We start from the raw sequence: 21,085 nt of genomic DNA on the forward strand, positions 1-21,085 counted from the left end.
ACTTAGCCTTAGAATTAAAATCTATACCAGTGAATACAAACAAAGACTAAAATCAAGTTTTTCAACTTGAAAATATCCTCAGGAAAAAAATCATTCAAAACTAAAATGGTGATCCTAAGTCTTTAAAATTACATTCCTAATCAATAAGCTATGCTATCTTTGTCTCCCATTACCAAGAGCAACAGAGAGCTGAATATTAAAAACAATGAATGTTCTCAGGGCTTTGAGATATTGCTGACTGTATGGTAACTGGTGTGCAATGTCTGCTGGGTCATGGCAGCTGATGCTTTATTTCTTTGATGTCTCCTCTGCTCTGTATATTGTCCACTGAGTATATTCTTTGACAATGAGATTATATTTCTTTAGTAGAAAGGAAACATTCAAGCTAACATGTCAGGAAAATGTCTGTACAAATGCATGAACAATAAAGTAATGGAAAACAAAAATATGACACCTTCCTGTCAAATATGACATTAGTGTTAATGTGATTTTGGAAGACAAAAAAAAAAAAAAAAAAACCCTGCTACTTAGCAAGTGGATTGTGTTACATAAGGCAAAACAAGTTGGATATTTGTTATAAAAGCAGAGATTCTTATGGATGTCTGCTTGCTTCTTAAATCTCACAATGAAATAAGTAGAAGTTCTCAAAAATTCTTTTTTTCTAATGGCAACAGTGACATTGGGAGGTGGCAGCAAATTGAAATGGTAGCTATTTTAAATCAAGAGAGATATCTTTCTTCATGTTAGGTGGGGATGGGCATCTGGATTATTTTGGGGGCCATATTTCAATAATGATAGATTACTTACAGTTTCAAGAATAATTAAGCAGGGTAAGTAGGAAAGGAAGCTATTCTACAAAGAAATTTGACAAGAGTCAAATTTGAAATGAGCATATATTTTTTTTTCAAAAATAAGTAGGAAAAGAGAAGAATGCTTTTAGAAACCAGATAAACTCAGACAATAGTCCTTCTAATTTTATTTGTGTAACAGTCTCAAAGACTTGATTTATACAAAAAGGCTCAAAGATTGATACAAAATGTATTGATTTATTTGACAAACACTAATTATACACTAACCTGTGTGTCCCCTCATAGGCAGTGGTGATCACAAGATGAATTTGGCATAGCCTTTATCCATGAAAATAATAATGAAAAGCAGATACATCTGATAAATCTCCAAGTGTTATTAGTATAAACATTGGAATATGCACTTACTAGAGGCTAGCCAGTTATAGTGAGTTAATTGAGCTAATTATAATTATTGAAGTATCTATTAAACCATGATAGATAAATAATTAAATTATGCTACACACTAAAAAGTAATATAAATTTGGTGTCCCAGAATATACTTATCAGTTGGAAAAATAATATCCCTGACAATATAGAATCAGTTATTTTTTAAAGAGGCTTAAATAACTTTTGTTCTGAAAAAGTGAAATGCAAACTTAGAAACTAAATTAAATTGCTTAATGAAAATTTTATGAGCTTTTTACAATAAGTATTAAATACCTAGTATTAAGAGTTATTTAAAATGTTTCAGAAAAGATACTGCCTGAAGGCTGACAGCTGTCTAACTGCAGCACTGACAAGACTTTTGATAAATATAGCTGCTACCTATTATAAGTGAAAATATAGCCTGTAATATGTTTAATATAGAGAAAATTACATGTTGGTAGAGATGTCCTTTTAACAGATAATGGGGATGAGGTAAGCCTATATCCTACAAAAGCTATTCTGAATATTAGAAAACAGATTTATTTTTAATTGAAACAAAATAGAAACTTTTCTTTCCTTTGCATTGAGGATAAATAAAGCAGTACTTAAAAGTTAGTTCTATGTAACTCTCAGTGATTTCTGAATTTATGTGTTCCATTTAAGTCTAACAACATTGTCATGTTCCTGTTATTCTTGAAAGTCAAATCATATCAAACTAATATCAAAGAACGCTATGTAGCCCAATGTTTTGTAGAACCAGATTCTAAAAGAAAAAAAATGTGCACACGTAGATTTGGGTGGGCTTAAGATACAGTTATCTTTTATTATTTGGCAACCTTCAATATAGGGTTCTGGAGACTGAAGCACTTAGGAAACTTCTTCCAATTTGACTCTCATCCTTGATCTTGTAATTTCAGAAGAGATGATTATCATGGGGCTGAGAAGCTATATTTAGTGTGATCACTCCCTCTCCAAAAGAGTTAATGTGTATGTGTGTATAACTGTATTTATAGTTGGAGAAAATTTATTTTCCAAAAATTAGCCATATTTTGAAAGAATACCATATGTTTTCTTTCATATAGGGAAGCTACAGGCTGGGCATGGTGGCACACACTTTTAATCCCAGCATTTGGGAGGCTGAGACTGGAGGATTGTGATTTGTGGACAGTCTCAGCTATTTACTGAGGCCCTCTGCAACTTAGTGAGACCTTGTTTCAAAATAAAGAATAAAAAAAAATAGGGCAGGGGTTGTAGCTCAGAGGTCAAATGCCCTTGGGTTCCATCCCCAGGCACGTCCCCCCCCAAATATATATGCTACAAATAAGTTGAGAAACAAAGGGAATTCAGATAAATGAGGAGAGAAATCAGTAGAATAGTTGGAAGGGCTTTTGAGTAGTGAAATGGGGAGGAAGAATGGGAGAATGAAGACATGATAGAAAAAACAGTTTCAACAATCCTATGCGCCTATGTGAAGCTATCAGTACTAATCTCAATATTATGGAAGGAGAGAGGAGGGAGTTAGATGAGATCCAGGTGGAAACACATGGGATGCTATGTGCAGGTATGTTTCCATCAAACTAAACTTCAAGATGAAGTATAATCACAATTTACTGATAAGAGAATATTTTTAAAAATTGCCATGTCATCTAATATGAAACTATTAAAATATACCTTCATGATAAAATAATTAGCAGTATAAAAACAAAAAAGGACACAAATTTCTTATCTTTCTGTAAGTTGCTGCTTTACATTTTTGGTTTGAATCCTTGCTAGAAAAGACAAAGTCTTCTAGGGGACTTATTATTTCAGCACTAGGCCATGCCAGCCAAGCCGCAGAGTATCAACTTTACTTGGAAAGGAAAGTTTTCATGCTTGGTGGAATCTATATATAGTTCACATCCTTTGCCTTACTACCCAAGTGCTCATTGGAAAAAAATCAACAACATACATGTCTGCCATAGTTGTTAAAATTCCCAAGTGAGTCCCCTAATATATTCCTTATCAGTCCACAAATAAAGGAACAAACAAAATTTTTGAACTGTCTTAGAAGAAGATACTGACATATATTGGCTGACCTGTCCAGTGCAGACTCCTAAATTGGTGTCCAAGTTTTGTTGTTCAGGACATATCTATCCTTCTTTAGTCTAAATCTGCTGAGCCATATCATATCCTTGTCATGCACAGGTTTGGCCCTGACTCATCCCAAGTCACTCAGGAGTACTTCAACTTCACCTCCTAATGCTAAACTGTGTCCTGAGCTCTCCAAGGTTAGACACTGCCTATCATTTTCCACAGTGACAAGTGGAGAATATTCTGTTTCTTCAAAGTCCAAAACTTGACTGAAAATGTGAATATTATTAAGAGACACACTCTCTTCAACATGAAGATTAACCCTCTAAGAGAGTTATCTGACAGTTAAAAAAACTTTCATGTTGGCAAATATTTTCTCCCATTCTGTTGGTTCTCTGTTGAGGTTCTTGATAGTTTCCTCTGCTTTAGAGGACTAATATCTAGAATATACAGAGAATTCAAGAAGCTCAGCACTAAAAAAACAAATAACCCCATCGAAAAATGGGCAAATAGACTAAATAGGCACTTTACAAAAGAAGGAATTCAAGTGGCCAATAAATGTATGAAACAATTGTCAACATCATTAACAATCATAGGGATACAAATTACAACTACCCTGAGATTTCACCTAACTCTAACTAGAATGGCAATCATTCAAAACTCAAACAACAACAAATGCTGAGGAGGATGTAGAGAAGTGGTAACTCTAATACATTGTTAGTGGGATTGCAAATTAGTGCAACCACTTTGGAAAACAGTATGGAGAATCCACAAAGCATGGGAATGAACTTGCCATATGGTCCAGTAATACCACTTCTGGGTATCTACCCAAAAGAATGGAAACCAAACTACCAAACTAATGCATGAGTAACTATGTTCATAGCTGCACAATTCACTATAACCAAACTATGGAACCAGCCAATATGTCTGTCATCAGATGAATGGATTACAAAACTATGCAATATGTACACAACAGAATTTTGCTCAGCCATTAAGAAGAACAAATTTATGTCATTTACAAGAAAACGGTTGGAACTAGAGAATATTATGCTAAGTAAGATTAGTCAGTCAAAAATTAAACAATCAGATGCTTTCCCTAATATGTGGAAGCTAGGGAGAAAATTGGGGATAGGTGGAAATCTAGAAGAAAGAGAAACCATAGATGAACAAATTAGGCGACCTAACTGAGGTAGATGGGAAGAGGGAAGAGGGAGATTCCCTAATGTACATGATGTACATTCACAAACATATCAGTCAATCACTAAGCTAAACATGAGGAGGTGGGGGAGGGAATGGAGAAGAAATTAGGGAAGGGCCAAATGACTGATGTGTGCATGTATGCCTCTAACATCTTTACCTCATTAAGATGTATGACTCCAATGAACCAATAACAAATTTAAAGAATCTTTTATGCATATGTGTGAATTCCTTGAAACTGGAAGTATTAAGAGGGATGTCTGTATTAAGAGTATTAAGAGGGATAGTCTGTCTAGGATATAACTAGAAAACCAACCTTAGAAGGAAGTTTGACTCAGTGACGCCTGTGCTTATTTTTTTTTTAAGATTCTTATCATTCTACCTCAGTCACTTGTATTGTGTTTATTTATGAAAACTGGATGTTTTTTGTTTGTAATGATTATATGTTTTGGAAATGAAGTTTCTGGTTGGAAGCATTATCACATGCTGAGAAAGAACTTGTTAGTGATGTTCATATTAAAATTTGAATAATTTCTTCAGGAAAATTTACAGGTTTTTTTTTTTTGGTGGTACTGGGGTTCCAGGAAGCCCTTCTACCTCTAGGCTACACTCCCAAATGCATTTTATATTTTTATTTGGAAACAGGGTCTCTTAAGCCAGCTAGGCTGGGTTCGAACCAGAGTGATCTTCCTGTCTCAGCCTCCCAAACGGGGGGATTACAAGCGTGCACCACCACGCCAGGCGAATTTACAGTTTTTAATTGTTACATTTAGTAAAGCATCCCACAGTAGAGAACAATGAATGGAAAAGATCTCATTGGGTGTATTTGGTTGAGGCTCCATTGCTCCATTGAGCAATATGCCACATAACTCCAGTGAGCACCCTAGGCAAAATAAATTGATATGGAGGTATTTATGGTAAAGTGATTTTAACTTCAAGGTTACTTTTACCTTTCAAACCATAGAAGATATTTAGTATAGAGTTAGTTTTGCCAATTCAGCATCTGTATACTACCTATCACTCTTAATTTATTATTAAGTGGCATAACAAAAACAAGAGTCTCTGCTTCTTTTTTTTTTTTTTTTTTTTGGTGGTACTGGGTATGAAACCCAGGGGACTTCTACCTCCAGGCTACACTCCCAGACCTATTTTATACTTTATTTGGAAACAGGGTCTCTTCTTTCCCCATTTCAATCTTCTCACTTTCTGAAATAAAAATGCCATATATATATATATATATAGTTTTATCAACCAAGAAATAAAGATGCTGAATATCTTGAAGAATCAGTCTTGTTTTTATCTACTTATGAAGAAAGAGAAAGAAAATATGATGATTCAGTTCAACTGTATCTATGGAAGTGTGTACTTTGAATACTAGAATTTATTATACTTGGCTATACATGCTATACATCTAAGGTTACCTTTTCAAACAGATACAACAAGGAAGGAAAGAATGAAGGAGGAAAAAAGGAGAGAAAGAAAAAGGAGGGAGGGATGAATAGAAAGAAAGAGAAAGAACAGTAAAAGAAAAATAACTGGGTTCTAATTGGCTTAATTTTAATGTGATATATATTTATTATTTATTCTGAATCTTGCATGTGGTATGATTACTTTCTTCTATCTCCCATTGGGGATTTGAAAATATTATTCAAGAGAGGGATTTAGATATTAATACTAGATAAAACTTGTTTTTTTATTTTTTTGTGGTACTGGAGATTTAAAACCAGGGGCATCATACTTCTTAGCTACACCCCTAGCCTTTAACATTTTGTTTTGAAACACAGTTTCACTAGGTTTTTGATAGTGTCAAAACATTGCTAAGTCTGGCCTTGAACCCGGGATCCTCCTTTCTCAGCATCCCAAGTACAGGAATTACAGGAATGTGCCACCATGTTTGGCTAAGAGAAAACTTTGCTAAATAAAAAACAAAATCATCTTTATAAGTAGCACATACATAAAGGTCTTTTTTGTGGTACTGGGGGTGGAACCCAGGGGCTTTTCTATCTCTGGGCTATACTCCCAGACCTATTTTATATTTTATTTGGAAACAGGGTCCCACTACATTGCTGAGAGCCTCACTCAGTAGTTGAGGCTGGCTTTGAACCTGTGAGATCCTCCTGTCTCAGCCTCCCAAGTGCTGGGATTACAAGTGTGAGCCATCACACCTGGCTACATAAAGGACTTTAATACCTGAAAAATTTATATGCTTGTCAATTTGCTTCTGAGCAGTGCTGCAAGAAGATGTAGAATATAAAATATGCCATAACTTAAAAAGAGTGAATAATTGATTATTACACAGTGTCTTCTACATTAGAAAAAAATCAAATTATTAAAAATCACAGGGTATTGCAGGAGGACAGTGTAGGAGGAGGTTCCTGGGCTGGCATTGGTCTGCAGGCCCAGTGCAGTTCTGCAGGTCACAAGTCAGACCCTGCCAAGACAGTGTATGCAACACAATGAGGAAGCTGTTTTCAAAGCGATCTGTATATTCAGGCTCCTGTTTAATAACCAACTGGAGAAAGTGGAATAAATGTTCATCAAGAAGGCAGTTTATCCTTTAAGAGGTTGATAGGTAGCTTGATGTCAAAACTAAAAATTGTTAATAAAAGGAGAATTGATTCCTTCATAGCTGTTTCATGTACAATGTCACTTTGTCATCTATCTAAAGCATATAGATTGACAAGACAGGGTCTTTAACCCAGGGAAGCTGGCACATAGCCACAGAAAAGATTACTTAGCCCACACTGACCATAAAAAAGGAACAAATGACATCAGGTTATCATGCACCTGCTATCATATGAGCAGAAGGAATTCAGCTAGAGGCAATGGGGGTAGAAATTGGGTGACACCGAAGCCAGGTGCTAAAGATGTGATTTTAACACACTTGACCTGGAAAGTAGACACAGACACAAGCCAGCTTATTTTAATAAGGTCTTTCCATTTACCTACTCCCAAGGTATTTAAGGAGCACACCCGTCATATTTAATTATCTAATAAAAACCATGGAGGAAAGGAAAAGAAGATCAGATATGCTTTCTGCCTTATAATTCAGATGGATAGTTAAAAAGGATGGTAAAATAGTTTATCACACAAACTGATATACTTTTGAGAGTAGAACTCATTTTATTAATAATTATGCAAGAAAATAAAATGTAAACCAAGACTGTTCCCAGCAAAGTATGTAACATGGTTGCTATATAGATAACATGTATGTAATCCAGGCTTAAGTAGTAATTTTATTTTATTTTATTTTATTTTATTTTATTTATTTTGGTGGTACTGGGGTTCCTGGCTGCCTCCCAAGCCCAGGGATTACAAGCGTGCGCTACCACGCCCGGCCTTAAGTAGTAATTTTAAATTAAATTATATAAATAATATGGAGTAGCTGGGTTTGGTGGTGCATGCTTGTAATCCCAGTACTTGGAAAGCTGAGACAGGAAAATATGGGTTCTGGGAAAGCCTCAGCTACTTAGTGAGGCCTTCAGCAACTTAGTGAGACCCTGTTTCAAAATAAAGAATAAAAATTCAGACTGAGGGTACAGCTCAGAGGTAGAATGCCCCTGAGTTGAATCCCCAGCACCTCGCATAAAAATGGCATAGACTAAAATAACAATATACAATAGGAATAAAAAATGTCATAAACAAAGAAAACCAAGATTATGGCACCAGATTAGAAACACCTTGGAACACTAAAAAAATCAAACAAGTCAATTTAGAACCAACTGGCACAAGCAAAGAAAAGAAAAGAAAAGAACCATCAAACTTACACTTACTATGCACTTACTAAAATGGCTATAATCTAAAATACCGAGAACACCAAATGCTGCCAAGCGTTTAGAGCAAAAGGAGCTCTTGTGCATTGCTGAGGGGAATGTAAGGCATTTGGATATCATCTCAGCTACTTTGAAGGACAGGTTGGCAGTTTCTTACAAAATGAGACATGCTGTTATTGTATAATTCAGCAATTCTACTCCTTAGTATATACCCAAGTGAACTGAAAACTTAATGTCTGCTTAAGTCTTGTACAGACATGTTAATAGTGGATTTTTCCAGAACTGCAAAACACTTGGAAGTAAACGAGAAGTTTCACAGTAGATAAACTTATGTAACCATACAAATAAATATTACCAACTAAACATTAAAAATAGCTACCAAGTAATGAAAAGAAAGACATATTTCTAGGTAAAAAAAGAAAAAACCAACATGATGCGGGGCATGGTGGCGCATGCTTGTAATCCCAGCATTCGGGAGGCTGAGACCTGGAGGATTGTGGTTTGTGGACAGCCTCAGCTACTTAGTGAGGCTCTCTGCAACTCAGTGATACCGGTTTCAAAATAAAAGAATAAAAATTAGGGCAGTGGGTATGGCTTGGAGGTCAAATGCCCCTGGGTTCCATCCCCAGACCCGCAAAAAAAAAAAAAAAAAAAGAAAAAAGCCAACATGAGAAGGCCACATACTATTACTTTATGATTCAAGCTACATAATATTATGGAAAATAAAAAATGATAAAAATAGTAAAATGATTAACAATTAATGGCTTCCAGGGTGCAGAGGAATGAACACATGAAGAGAAAAGGTTTTTATGGCAGTGAAACTCTGTGATACTGTACATTGATTATCTGTCATTATGCATATGTCAAAATCAGTAAAATGTACAATACTGTAATCTTTAGTTAATAATGGTGTATCAATAGCAGCTCATCAATTTAACAGATATGCCACACTAATGTTAGTTATCTGTTAATTGTTAGGTAACAGATAACTAATGTTAGTTATCTGTTAGTTATCCTATTATCTGTTAATAATAGGAGAAACTTGGGGCCTGGAGAGAGAGAGAAGGTATATGAGAACTCTGTACTTTCCACTCAATTTCTCTTTAAACCTAACACCCCTCTGCAATAGAGCATATTAATTACTAAAAAAAAAAAGGGAATATAAGCTCAGGATTATTTTCATGATATGGTAATAGAAAGAAAGCAAAGTCTTGCTTGTCTAAAGAAGACTCCAGGTAGTACCACTGGACAAGTATCTCAGTAGAATGAAAAGCTAGAAGAAGGGAGATGATGTCTTTTGTATGACTGAACAGGAAAATCCAATCAACCACACTTGAAAATCTTCTCTGGGGCTCAATCCAGTCATACATTAGTTCTAAGACCATGCTCAGCATCCGTGACCCTTAAACTACTGTGAGCATCTCCATCTGCCATTGCCTCTTTTACCCTGACCGCTGACAATTAGACAGTTTCAGAGAAGACACTACAAGGCAAAATAAAAAGATACCATTGTCATCCTTGCTCTATCTGAGGCAACAGTATGAAGTAGAAAAGCAGAGGTGTAGACTGGCATAAGCCAATGGCATTCTAGAACATGCAGAGCATTAGAAGGGGTTTAGACAGGGAAGCTGAGATCCCATACATAGCTGATAGAGCACAGTGCCCAAAGGATGTTCTGTGATGATGGAGATGGTTCATACTGCTGCTGTCCAACATGGTAGTTACTAACCACATGTTCTATTGAGAACTTGAAATATGACGAGTGTGGCTAAGAAAATGAATGCTTAGGTAAGTTTATTTAATTAAAATTAAAGTTAAAATTAAAGGAACCACATGTATCTAGTGACCTTATCACTGGTACTGCAGCCCTGTAAATCAGAAGGCAGGCACATGATGTGGGCACCACAGTCTAGAGCTGTGGAGATTAGAGGGGCTAGCTTATGCCAAAAGGTTTGCGCTAGGAGGACCAAGAACCTAGAAGCATTATAACAACTCAGACAGGAGGTGACAGGTCTTGGCAGAATGTGAAGGGGGAAAAGTAAAACTCAGGGTTGTGAAGAAAAGTAAGGATGAACTAAGACACCAAAGAGAGCCTTGGTCATGGCATGCCAAATTAGAAACACCCAAGAATGGGGAAAAATAAATGATTTAGCATCTTGGATGTGTGCTTTGGGAAATAAATTAATTTAGGTAGAAGAAAACGTATTAAGACTTGGGAATTTTGAGGTAGTTGAAGGTATTTGTTGAACATATAAGTGGAAGCTTTCAGAAGAAATTTAAAACTTGGGCAAAATGGCAAGATTTCAGATAAATAAATCAGAGCTATCTATATACATTAAAAAATTGGAATCAGAAAAGGAAAAGAGTGATTCTATGTGACTGTTCACAATAAGAAATTTGGAAGATCATAAAGCAGAATCAGCAACACAGGAAGCAAAGCACATTCTTATTCATTGAATATTTATTTATTTATTTATTTAGTCAGTTAGATAGATAGATACATGGTACTGGGAATTAAACTCAGGGACTATCCGACTTCTGAGTATACTCCTGCCTATTTTTTTTAAAACAGGATCTTGGTAAGTTTTCATATGCTGGCCTTGAACCTGCAATTTTGTCTCAGCAATTTTCCTGTCTCATTTAATGCCAATACCACGTATTGGTATTAAATGCATGCACCACCATGCATAGCAAACTTTAAGATTTTTATTAAGTTGTGACCTACTATTTCTCTCTTCTTTGGCTGTCTTCTGCAGAAACTCTTAAGTTTCAAAAAATTCTTATAGTATTTTCTTTAGATTTGAGTTTTATCAATAAGAAAACCAAACTTGCATTTTGATAAAAATTAAAATAAATTTCAAAGATTTTATGATTTTATAATCTGTCTTTTTCTCTTTTCCACTCAAATATCTCCACATATCTTTCTTTGGGCTCAAGTTGCACTAAAATTATCTATGCCTCAACCTACAATTACCAAAAAAGAAAGAAAGAAGCTAAGTATAATGCTTTTCCTCCCTTCTAAAGCAGCCACTGTTGACTGCTTTCACTTCTTAAACTCACTGTTAGTATGAAAATTATTTTGCATAAAGTTGCCAGTTCATTAGACTAGAAAATTTCAGCTATTCTACACTCTATTAGTAAATTAGGCAAATACAAAACTAACTTCCTCCACATTTAAGAGAAAGGATTCTGGACTCGGATGGCTTTGGTTAGATTTCTTTTCCAAGCTACTCCCTCACAGTGGGGCCTCACCACAAATAAAAAGGCTTCCTACACCTCTATTTGCTGACCCCTATAAGAAAATATTTTTATTCAAAGGGTGGTTATGATAATTTAAAGATAAATTCAATGTTCTTAGTATTTTTCTAGTACACTATAAATGTTCAATAATGTGTCTTATTGTATGTTTTCAGAATATTTATTTTCTTTGTGTCATATATTATCAATTGTAAAATGATACCATTACTTTATATGCTTCTGAGGGGAAAACTCTTGACAAATGATGCTGCTCTGATACACAAAGTTTTAGAGCTGCTCTAATTCCTAAGACTGTCCAGGATCATTCATACGAAAAACACAGCTATAAGAGCCTGAATGTAAAGTGGACAGTAAGAATTCTGAGAGCACCAAGACTAATATTTTAATATAGTGAGTATAAGTATTATAATGGGCGAAATGCTCATGAAGGCTGGAGCACAGTGCCAAGCCAATACTTAGTGCTCAGTGGTTACTACTTGCTAGCCATTAACATCAGCACAGTGCCTCTTCCTCCAGGGTTGATGGGAAGTCCAGTATTGGTATGAGTAAAGGCATCTAGGGAAAACCTCAAAAATATAGAGAAATTTTAAAAAAGGTAGTAGCTATAAACCAAAAGGCAGAAATAAAACATATGTTAGTAGATGCACAATCGCTGCCACCATAAAAACAAGTATTTTTTAGATATTGGTATATATAACCTGCAATATCTCAATTTTACCATTAAACATGAAATTTCTTAGAATGCCTTTGTGTACGTACATGTGTACACATGTATGCATGTATGTGTGTAAGCACACATGTGTAAGAGAGAGATGAATAAATTTGTAGGAATCTTAGATTTTCTGCAAATAAATTGAACTCATTCCTAGGAGAAATGCAAGCTAGCATATTTCAAGACATGAAGAAGAAAATATTCCTATACTTAAAAAAAAATAAGGGGAAGTCTCACTAATATGTAGAACTTTGGATAGTCTGGTGGAATCTAAAGGAAAACACTCCAAGTCCTTTGTGCCTGTAATGTCTAGATCACTTTGAACCTCACTGTGATTTATAATGAAAATTTGCCAATAAAAATAGTTTTTTAAGTATCATAGTAAAAACACTATCTTAAACCATAAAATCATTATAATCAGAAATAAAAATATTTTATATCATCTTTATAATTAGTAACAAAATATCCTGACATCTAGAAAATATTAAAATCGGAACACTGATTAATTTAAATGTATACTCCTGCCATGTTTTTACAAATGGGGCTGGGGGCGGGGGAGGAACGTTGAGCCCATTCTGATGTGTTCCTGTGCTTTAGAGCAATTTGTCTCATGGCATCCAATAAATGACTTGCACTGACATAAAACAAGCTAGTACACTATTAAGCACCATAAATCATCATATTTGGTAGTTGGTGCAGATGAGAAACACTAATGGAGCTTGAATTTGTTTCAGGTGTTTGGAACTCATTGCATTCACTCACCACTACACATTAAGCATATAAAGAATTATCTTTCCAAGTAGGAAAATATGTTAACCATATGTTTTCCATACACAATATAGTGAGTACTGAACTGATGCTAAAATTAGGGCACTGTTACATTCCTGCAGGATGCTTAACATCTAGGATGCTTATATCTGTTGTTTACAGACATATGGACTTGGAATTGTCAGTGCCTGTGTTGTGCTCCATGTTAAAAATTTGAATTTAAGTCCTGACAAAAGATTATAGACTTATAAGTTCAGATAAAGAACTTAGTTTGGCCGGAAGTGGTGGTGCACGCTTGTAATCCCCACGTTTGGGAGGTTGAGACAGGAGGATCGCGCAGGTTCGAAGCCAGCGGCGCTGGCTTAAGAAACCCTGTTTCCAAATAAAAATATAAAAATAAGTATGGGAGCATAGGAACCCCAGTACCACCAAAAAAAAAAAAACAAAAACTTAGTTTGGAAAATAACAAGAAATTATATTAAATAATATGTTTCTATATCAACCCTGATGCTTATTTGGCAGTGCAGAAAAATGGACAAGAGGAGGGCCTATGGAACTAAAGAAGTTGGCTCTCAAGGATCTTGCTCCAAACAAGAAGAAAGACACTTTCCTTGTCTTAGTATCTTATATACTCACAGTATAATTTTGAAAGCAAAAACTAATTAAACCTCATTCAATTTTCAAAAACATTTCTCTCACTAGTGTCATGTTTTCTGGTCCAAGATTCAGTTGAAGAATCCATATTCCAACTGGCTGTCAGGCCACTTTACTTTCCTTCAACCAATGCAGTTTCTCACTCTGATATTTTAGAAGAGCAAAGTTCACTTATTTTTTGGAATAACCTCTACATGGGTCTCTCTGGGTCAGTTTCTTCATATTTTCTGTAGGGAACACTAAAGAGTGGCTATTTTCACCTCATGATGCATCATGTGCAGATGTATAAGATATTGATACGTCTCATCACTGGTGACATTAGCTTTAATCACTTATTTAAGGAAGTTCTTCTAGGCCTTCCACAGTAAATGGGATTCTGGCTTTTTTGAGGTGACCTCTGGATTGCTAATGGCTTCTCATGACTGGACTTGGTGACTGTCTTTGGAATGCCATGTTCACAGCACTGTGGAGGCAAAGGCCCTACCTGCAGACCACACTCCTCTCTTTTTAATCACTCATCCCTTTCAATATACATTTGTTTCATTTCTTCATTTATTTTATTCAGACAGTGAAAGAATTCTTCAAAAGAACTTAGTAGAGTAGAATTCATATTCAGAAAATAGGAAAGGGGAAAAATAATCGCATATAAGAGCTATTAAATTAATCCAACCAGTGAATAGAAATGTTATATAAACATCTAGGAAAGATAGATGGGTAAAAGAATCAGACTTGAAACAAAGGCAGTAGAGCTGGTATCAATGTATTTATAACATAATGGCAAAATCTCTCACTTGTCTACCAAGTAAATGTCAAAAAACCCAATTCATGAACTGACAGCAAACTTCCCAGGTAAAGGCAAGTCAGTATCACTTAATATTTTTCTGTGGTTATTGGTATTATATTCTTTAGCATATTGTGACTGCATATATCACTGTGACACACCAACAAGATGAGACTGTCAGCTTCCTTTTAAAGTTTAGAGGGCCATGAAAATGCGTTCAATTGGGAATTTGGCAAGCTAGAATGTTTTTTCAACTAAAATATAGCAGTTTCCATAAGTTACTAAAATAAAAAAATATTAATAGGTGAAAAAGAACATTAACTTAAAAAAACTGTAACATGAAGACAATCTTCATAAAATAAAACAAAATATTACAACCCATCCTGGTGATAACCTGGTAATATCCTTAAGGTCTAAATTTATTTTGGGGTGTGTGTGTGTGTGTGTGCACATATGTATGTGTATAAGTACAATAGACATTTCTACATCATGTAAGTCTCACTTTTTTGAATCTGGATTTTTAGTTCCCAATGACAGTGCTATTTATAATTGGAAAGGACAATGGGAGTGGCATACATATATGTCTAGGGTGTTAATATGCTTTCAAAACAATAATTTGACCAACTGTAGCTCTCGTTTTATCATCTCAAAATAGGATTGTATTCTCATGTTGGAAAGTTTCATTAACATTTGCTCCCTCACTGCTCAATGAGAACTCTTCTAAGTGAGGCTTACGTAGGCTGAAGACCTGAAATAAGAGCTTCTTTACTTAAAGCATCTTTCCACTTTGAGAACCCACAGAGTTTAAGCCTGTTTTTTGATAGGTGAGAAAAGAAAAGCCCATTGATATTAATTCTTTGCCCCACAAGCATATAGTGAATTACAGAAGTAACAAGGAAGAGAAAACATAAGAAGAATTCACATGGTGCTACTTTGGAGCTGATTCTTAACTTTTATTAGCTGCTAATACCTCTCCTCCAAGTGTTATATTACTTTGTAAAAATCTTATGCTATATTAATTTCCTCGTTTTATAGATGTGAAAACTAAGGATTAACGAGGCAAAATAACTCACTCAAGTTTATGCAATGAAGAAGTTGCTGAACCAGTTTCCAAATGACCCCTTGACACCAAATACTATGCTCTTATGTGCTATGCAAAAATGAAAATTACCAATCTGTATAATATATTGCGTAACAAAAAATATTGATCCTTCTCACTAAACCATGTGCTTGAGTTCTGTTAAAAAAAGATTTTCCCTATTGTACAAGCAAAGGAAAAATATTTTACTTCTTCAAATATCTAAATTTCTTCCAATGGAAAGAATATTTGTTTTGTTCTTTATTTGAAAATTTTCCTATGTATTAGTATTATTCTTTATTTTTATGTTTTCTAATATTCTGCCAGCTTTGTGAACAAATTTTATAGTGATCATTTTCAAAATTGTAAAAATATTTATCCTGTTAACTGTTTTTAAAAAATACATCATGCTTGATAGAAATTATCTCAGAATTACTGATGAGAAGGGAGGATGGGAAATGGAGGCAGAAGGCTCCATTGTTTTTTTTTTTCCCCATAAAACATATAATATTAGATATTTTAAAACATGGGAATACTGCTTCTTGCTCTGAGAACAAAGAAAAATTATTACCTGAGTCCTTGTTTTACCTAGGTTTATGGAGCACAGATACTAAGTTTAAGTAACTGATAAAGTAACTTTTTCATAGAAGCCAAATTATAAGCATTCACCCATGTTTTATTTATTTTTATTTTTGGTGGTACTGGGGTTCCTGGAAACCCTTCTACTTCTGGGCTACACTTCCAGACCTATTTTTTTATAATTTTTTTTTTTTTTTTTGAAATAGGGTCTCTTAAGCCAGCGCGGCTGGCTTCGAACCTGCGGGATCTTCCTGTCTCCACCTCCCAAAAGCAGGGATTACGAGCGTGCTCCACCACGCCTGGCTTCACCCATGTTTTACCATACCTAATATTATATGTTATATAAAATAAAAAACAGAAGATGACTGATCGTCAGTGAGTGAAAAACCACAAAGTTTTTTTTTTTTCATGTGTGTGTGTGTGTGTGTGTGTGTGTATGTGAGAGTTACTAGGAGGGAATGAAACTCAATCTTTCTAAGATTGAGAAAAAGTTTATTGTAAATTCTTAAAAATTCTTTAAAAATCATGTTCTAAGGTATTTATTTCTGACAATACTCATGTGGAAATATATCTTTGAGTTATAATGTGTTTTATAGACATAAAATTACTGGCTTAAAAGTTCATTTTTACGTTGATTTAACAGGGTGTTTTAGAAATGATAAAAAGTTTGTGTTACCTCTGTGAAAACTGTACAATATCAATAGATAACATTATTTAAAGAATTTTTGAGATTCCACTCCTGAGAAAATGACATTCATAAAATATACAAACAATTACAAATGCTGGTAAAGATCTGAAAAAGAATAGTGTGTGTGTGTGTGTGTGTGTGTGTGTGTGTGTGTGTGTGTGTTTCTGCGGAATGAACATCCAAGCTATATATATCTCAGCCCTCTTTTAATCTTTTTGTTTTGAAAGAGGGTAGAACTAGATTGTTGTGTATTTCACTAAATTGCCTCAAATCTAAGATCCTCTTTCTCAGCCTTCCAAGTTTTGAGATTACAGGTGTGGATCACCATACCTGGCAGAAAAGGAATTCTTATACATTGTTGGTAAGATTGTAAAGTAGTACAACCACTATGGAAATCAGTTTGGAGGTTCATCAAAAATCTTTAAATGGAATTACCATATGACCCAGCTATACCACTCCTCAGTATCTTTCTTAAAGAACTAAAGTGAGAATACTATAATGATACAGTGATAACATGTTTATAGTAACACAATTCACAATAGCTGAATTATGGGACCAACCCAGGTGTCTGTCAACAGATGAATGGTTAAAGAAAATGTGGTCTGTATACACTTGGAATTTTACTAAGCAATAGATAAATAAGTCTGTCATTTGCATAAAAATGAATGGAACTGGAGAATATTATGCTTAGTTGATATTAATCAGCTTTATAAAGTCAGCGATGGTATGTTTTATATTTGGAAGCTAGGGAGAAAATAAGAAACATAAAGGACATGATGCAAAGATAGATGTGCAAAGTAGTTGAAGGGAGTTAAGGGTGGTAAAAGGTGAGAGGAAGTGGAAGAGGAAAGACTGGCAAAGGAAACAGCTCAAATAATACTATGAAAATTGTATAATTGCAATGTACCAATTTAAAATAGAATCTTTCACCGGGCATGGTGGCACAGGCTTGTAATCCCAACATTCGGAACACTGAGACCAAAGGGTCACAGTTCATGGACAGCCTCAGTTACTTAATGAGGCCCTCTGCAACTTAGTGAGACCCTGTTTCAAAATAAAGAATAAAAAATAGAACAGGGGATATAGCTCAGAGCTATAATGCCCCTGGGTTCCATCCCCAAACTCACAAAAAAAAAAAAGAGAGAGAATCTCTCATTGATTTTCTATTATAATAATATTAGGATAAAGTGTTTTAAAAAAAGCTCTGGTATATGGCAAAACTTTAGCAGTTGATATCTTTCTTTAATGAGCTTCCATACTTAAAGAAAATAATATTATGAGCCTCCTTGTTCCTTTTTTTTCTATGAAAAAATAATTATCTGAACTAAATTATCCTTAATTATAAAGTTTCTTTTTTATGTGGTACTGGGGATTGAACCCAGAAGCATTCTTCCTCTGAACTTCATCTCCAGCTTGATTTTTTTTTTTTTTTTTAGTATTTATTTTGAAACCGGGTCTCACGAAGTTGCCAAGAGCCTCACAGGTTGCTAAGGCTTTCCACAAACCTGCTATCCTCCTGTCTCAGCCTCCCAAGCTAGGATTACAGGTGTATGTCACTACACTGAGGCAATTGTAAAGTTTTTGATAAAGATATATTTCTCATGTTTGCTAAAAATTCTTTAGAAAAGTATATTTATATATACATACACTAATATACATATACATATATGCATACACATATAAATACATATATACATACATCTATAAATATATATACATATGTATAATATCCTACACATTGAAAAATTCTACAAACTTTCAATATAACCTCAATAATTTTATATTTTTTATAAGTTCCAATAGTTGGAGTTTGCTTCTATAGCAAGATTCAAATAAATTCATTGTTTTTTTTTTACTGTTGAGGTTACTTGTTAATAGAAAACAAATTATCTTATTTTAAACTATTTTTGTCCTTGCATTAAATGCCATAATATATTGAAAAAAAATCCCACATTGCTAGTATTACAATATCTTGTCTCTATAAATATAAAATGTCAAAGTTATAAAGTAGTTAGAATTTTTGCATGTTTTATGCAAATAAGGCCATCTCATTACTTCATAATAACACTTAATATAAAGTGTTAATATTAGGAAGAAATAATACATTGAAATTAAGTGTGGAGTTGAACATAACTAGAATGTATAAAGTAAATTCAGTATTTCAATTTAGTTGAATTAAAATTGTGCTAATATGCCCAATAACATATCAAAATACTTCCTTAGAGGAAAGCAAGTTAGTACTCCATTGAGTCATCCTATTTTGTTTGCCTTTTCCCTGGGTTCTAAAATTCATATGAATTTATGTAGAAAGAAAATTTTGCTAACATTTTTAACTTTTACTTATGTATCTGATTTTAAAAAGTAGGGGTCTGCTATGAATGAAACATTACTAAAGACACAATCCATGTTTCACACATTTAAGGATACAATACCTTAAAATATTTAAAATCAAATATATAAATATCATATTGACAAGCAAAACAGTGTGTTTCCCTTATCTGATTCTTAATTGTTGTTATGAACACTAGGTGGTAACCACTTTCCTTACTGAATTATTAGTTTCAATCAGAAAATCTTAATGTTTCATTTTCTTACTATTACCTTTAAACAGTTACACCTCCTCCAGAAGAGAACAGGCTATAGTATCATAATTCACATGGGTAGCTTTTCTATACTTGGTCCTATTTTGTAAATATCCAAAAGTGTTACATTAAAGTACATTGAGACTGAGTAGAAATTGTTTTCTCTTGCTTTACTTAATTTATAAAGTTAAAAATTACAGGCTATCATAAATATCTACATTGGATGTCCATCTAATATCAAAAACACTAAAAAGCTACAGACAAAAGGACTACATAGGTGGAGCGAAAAAAATTAAAAGGTGAGGGAGAGGAAAACCTCAAATCAAGGATCATTAAGTAGTTACATTTTTGGGGAAATCATTTATTTTCAACATGACCCCATAACTTCATATCTCTTATAATCTCATTGTCAGTTAGTTACTTGATGTTCAAAAAGGGCAGACTAAATATTACATTGGTCTCAAAAGAAAACTGTGAGCAAATACTAGCAAAGTAATTTATTTATATATTTTTTCCATTTCTATAATATATTCTGTGAAGGCTAATTATTCATTAATGAGGAGAAGGGCAGTGTATCACCATGAAAACCATTGTTAGATAAAAATTAAAACTAAACAAATAAAGCCCACAGAGTTTTCTTCTTGATGAAAAACCCGACATCATTCATGAATTTTTTATGAAATTTAACTATAATCTTTCTTATGTAGGGGCCCTTACAAGATGAGTCTAAGAAATTCAAATATTTTAGTTGAAATAGTAAGTGCTTTCAACTGACAATAGAAACATGTGGTCCTAATTAATAATATTGTGAATCCTATTATTTTCTCCACGTGATTAAAATAGCTCCTTTAGTTAATAGGAATTTCTTTCACATGTGACATTATAGTAGATCACAATTAGCAAGGCAAAATCACCTCCAAAAATCTTTGCAGACTGCTTAGTGGGTTAATTATATTCAATATAATCCCCTAAAATCCCTGTAAAGTAGTATAGTAAGACATTAGTATTTACAAGGTTAAATGCCATTCAGCTGCAGAAATAAATGGCAGGTTTTAGAATTAAAACCTAAGTCATGGGGGTTTCAAAGCCTTCATCTATCCCATTTCACTGAGATTACTGATAAGTCCTGAGTAAGATCATAATATCCCACTCCAAACACATTTCTCTGACAGATTTTGAATTGATTATTCAGAGAAACTACAGCTGTCTGCAGACACAGGAATGATTCTCGTAAGCTGTCCTTCAGTAGAAATAGATTTAAATATATCTGGATTAGTAAATGGAAGATTCAGGCCAGAGTTTTTCTAATAGTTCCCATCTGCGTAGAAAAAAAATCTTTTGACAGGAAGATCAGTGGTCTGACACCTGGCCCAGACAAATGACTACAGCTGGTCTCCTTATAACTGTTACATGAAGACTTCATCTATCCTGATAAGACAATGGCTGTTCACCTGGCATTACTCTCTTCACTCTGCAAGAGCCTGATGATATCCATCTTCTAGCAACCTTATTTCTATAGTCAAATGCTATCTAGGCTTCAACTATCTAGCTCTCCTTTGGGTTTTGTTCTATGAGCGTGTGTGTCTGTGTGTGTCTGTGTGTGTGTGCGCGTGCCAAAATGACTCTAGTCCTTAGTCAAATAAGAAGCTTTTCTGCTTTTTCCTGTTGATTTCATAAAGTAAAATCATTAAAACTTCAGAGGGAAAAGAGAAAATTTGAAACAGTCCTTGC

The 21,085-nt window shown here is 34.3% G+C and overlaps 1 protein-coding gene across 1 annotated transcript in view; it reads right to left on the minus strand.

The window, feature by feature from the left end:
- The window catches only part of XIRP2 (xin actin binding repeat containing 2), a gene marked incomplete at both ends in the record, with an annotated part of 329,668 nt that overhangs the window by 307,751 nt on the left and 832 nt on the right, over nucleotides 1-21,085 (minus strand). The gene's annotated exons all lie outside the window — the stretch shown is intronic.

Source organism: Muscardinus avellanarius, assembly GCF_963383645.1.
Source record: "Muscardinus avellanarius genome assembly, chromosome: 2".
Classification (NCBI taxonomy): domain Eukaryota; kingdom Metazoa; phylum Chordata; class Mammalia; order Rodentia; family Gliridae; genus Muscardinus; species Muscardinus avellanarius.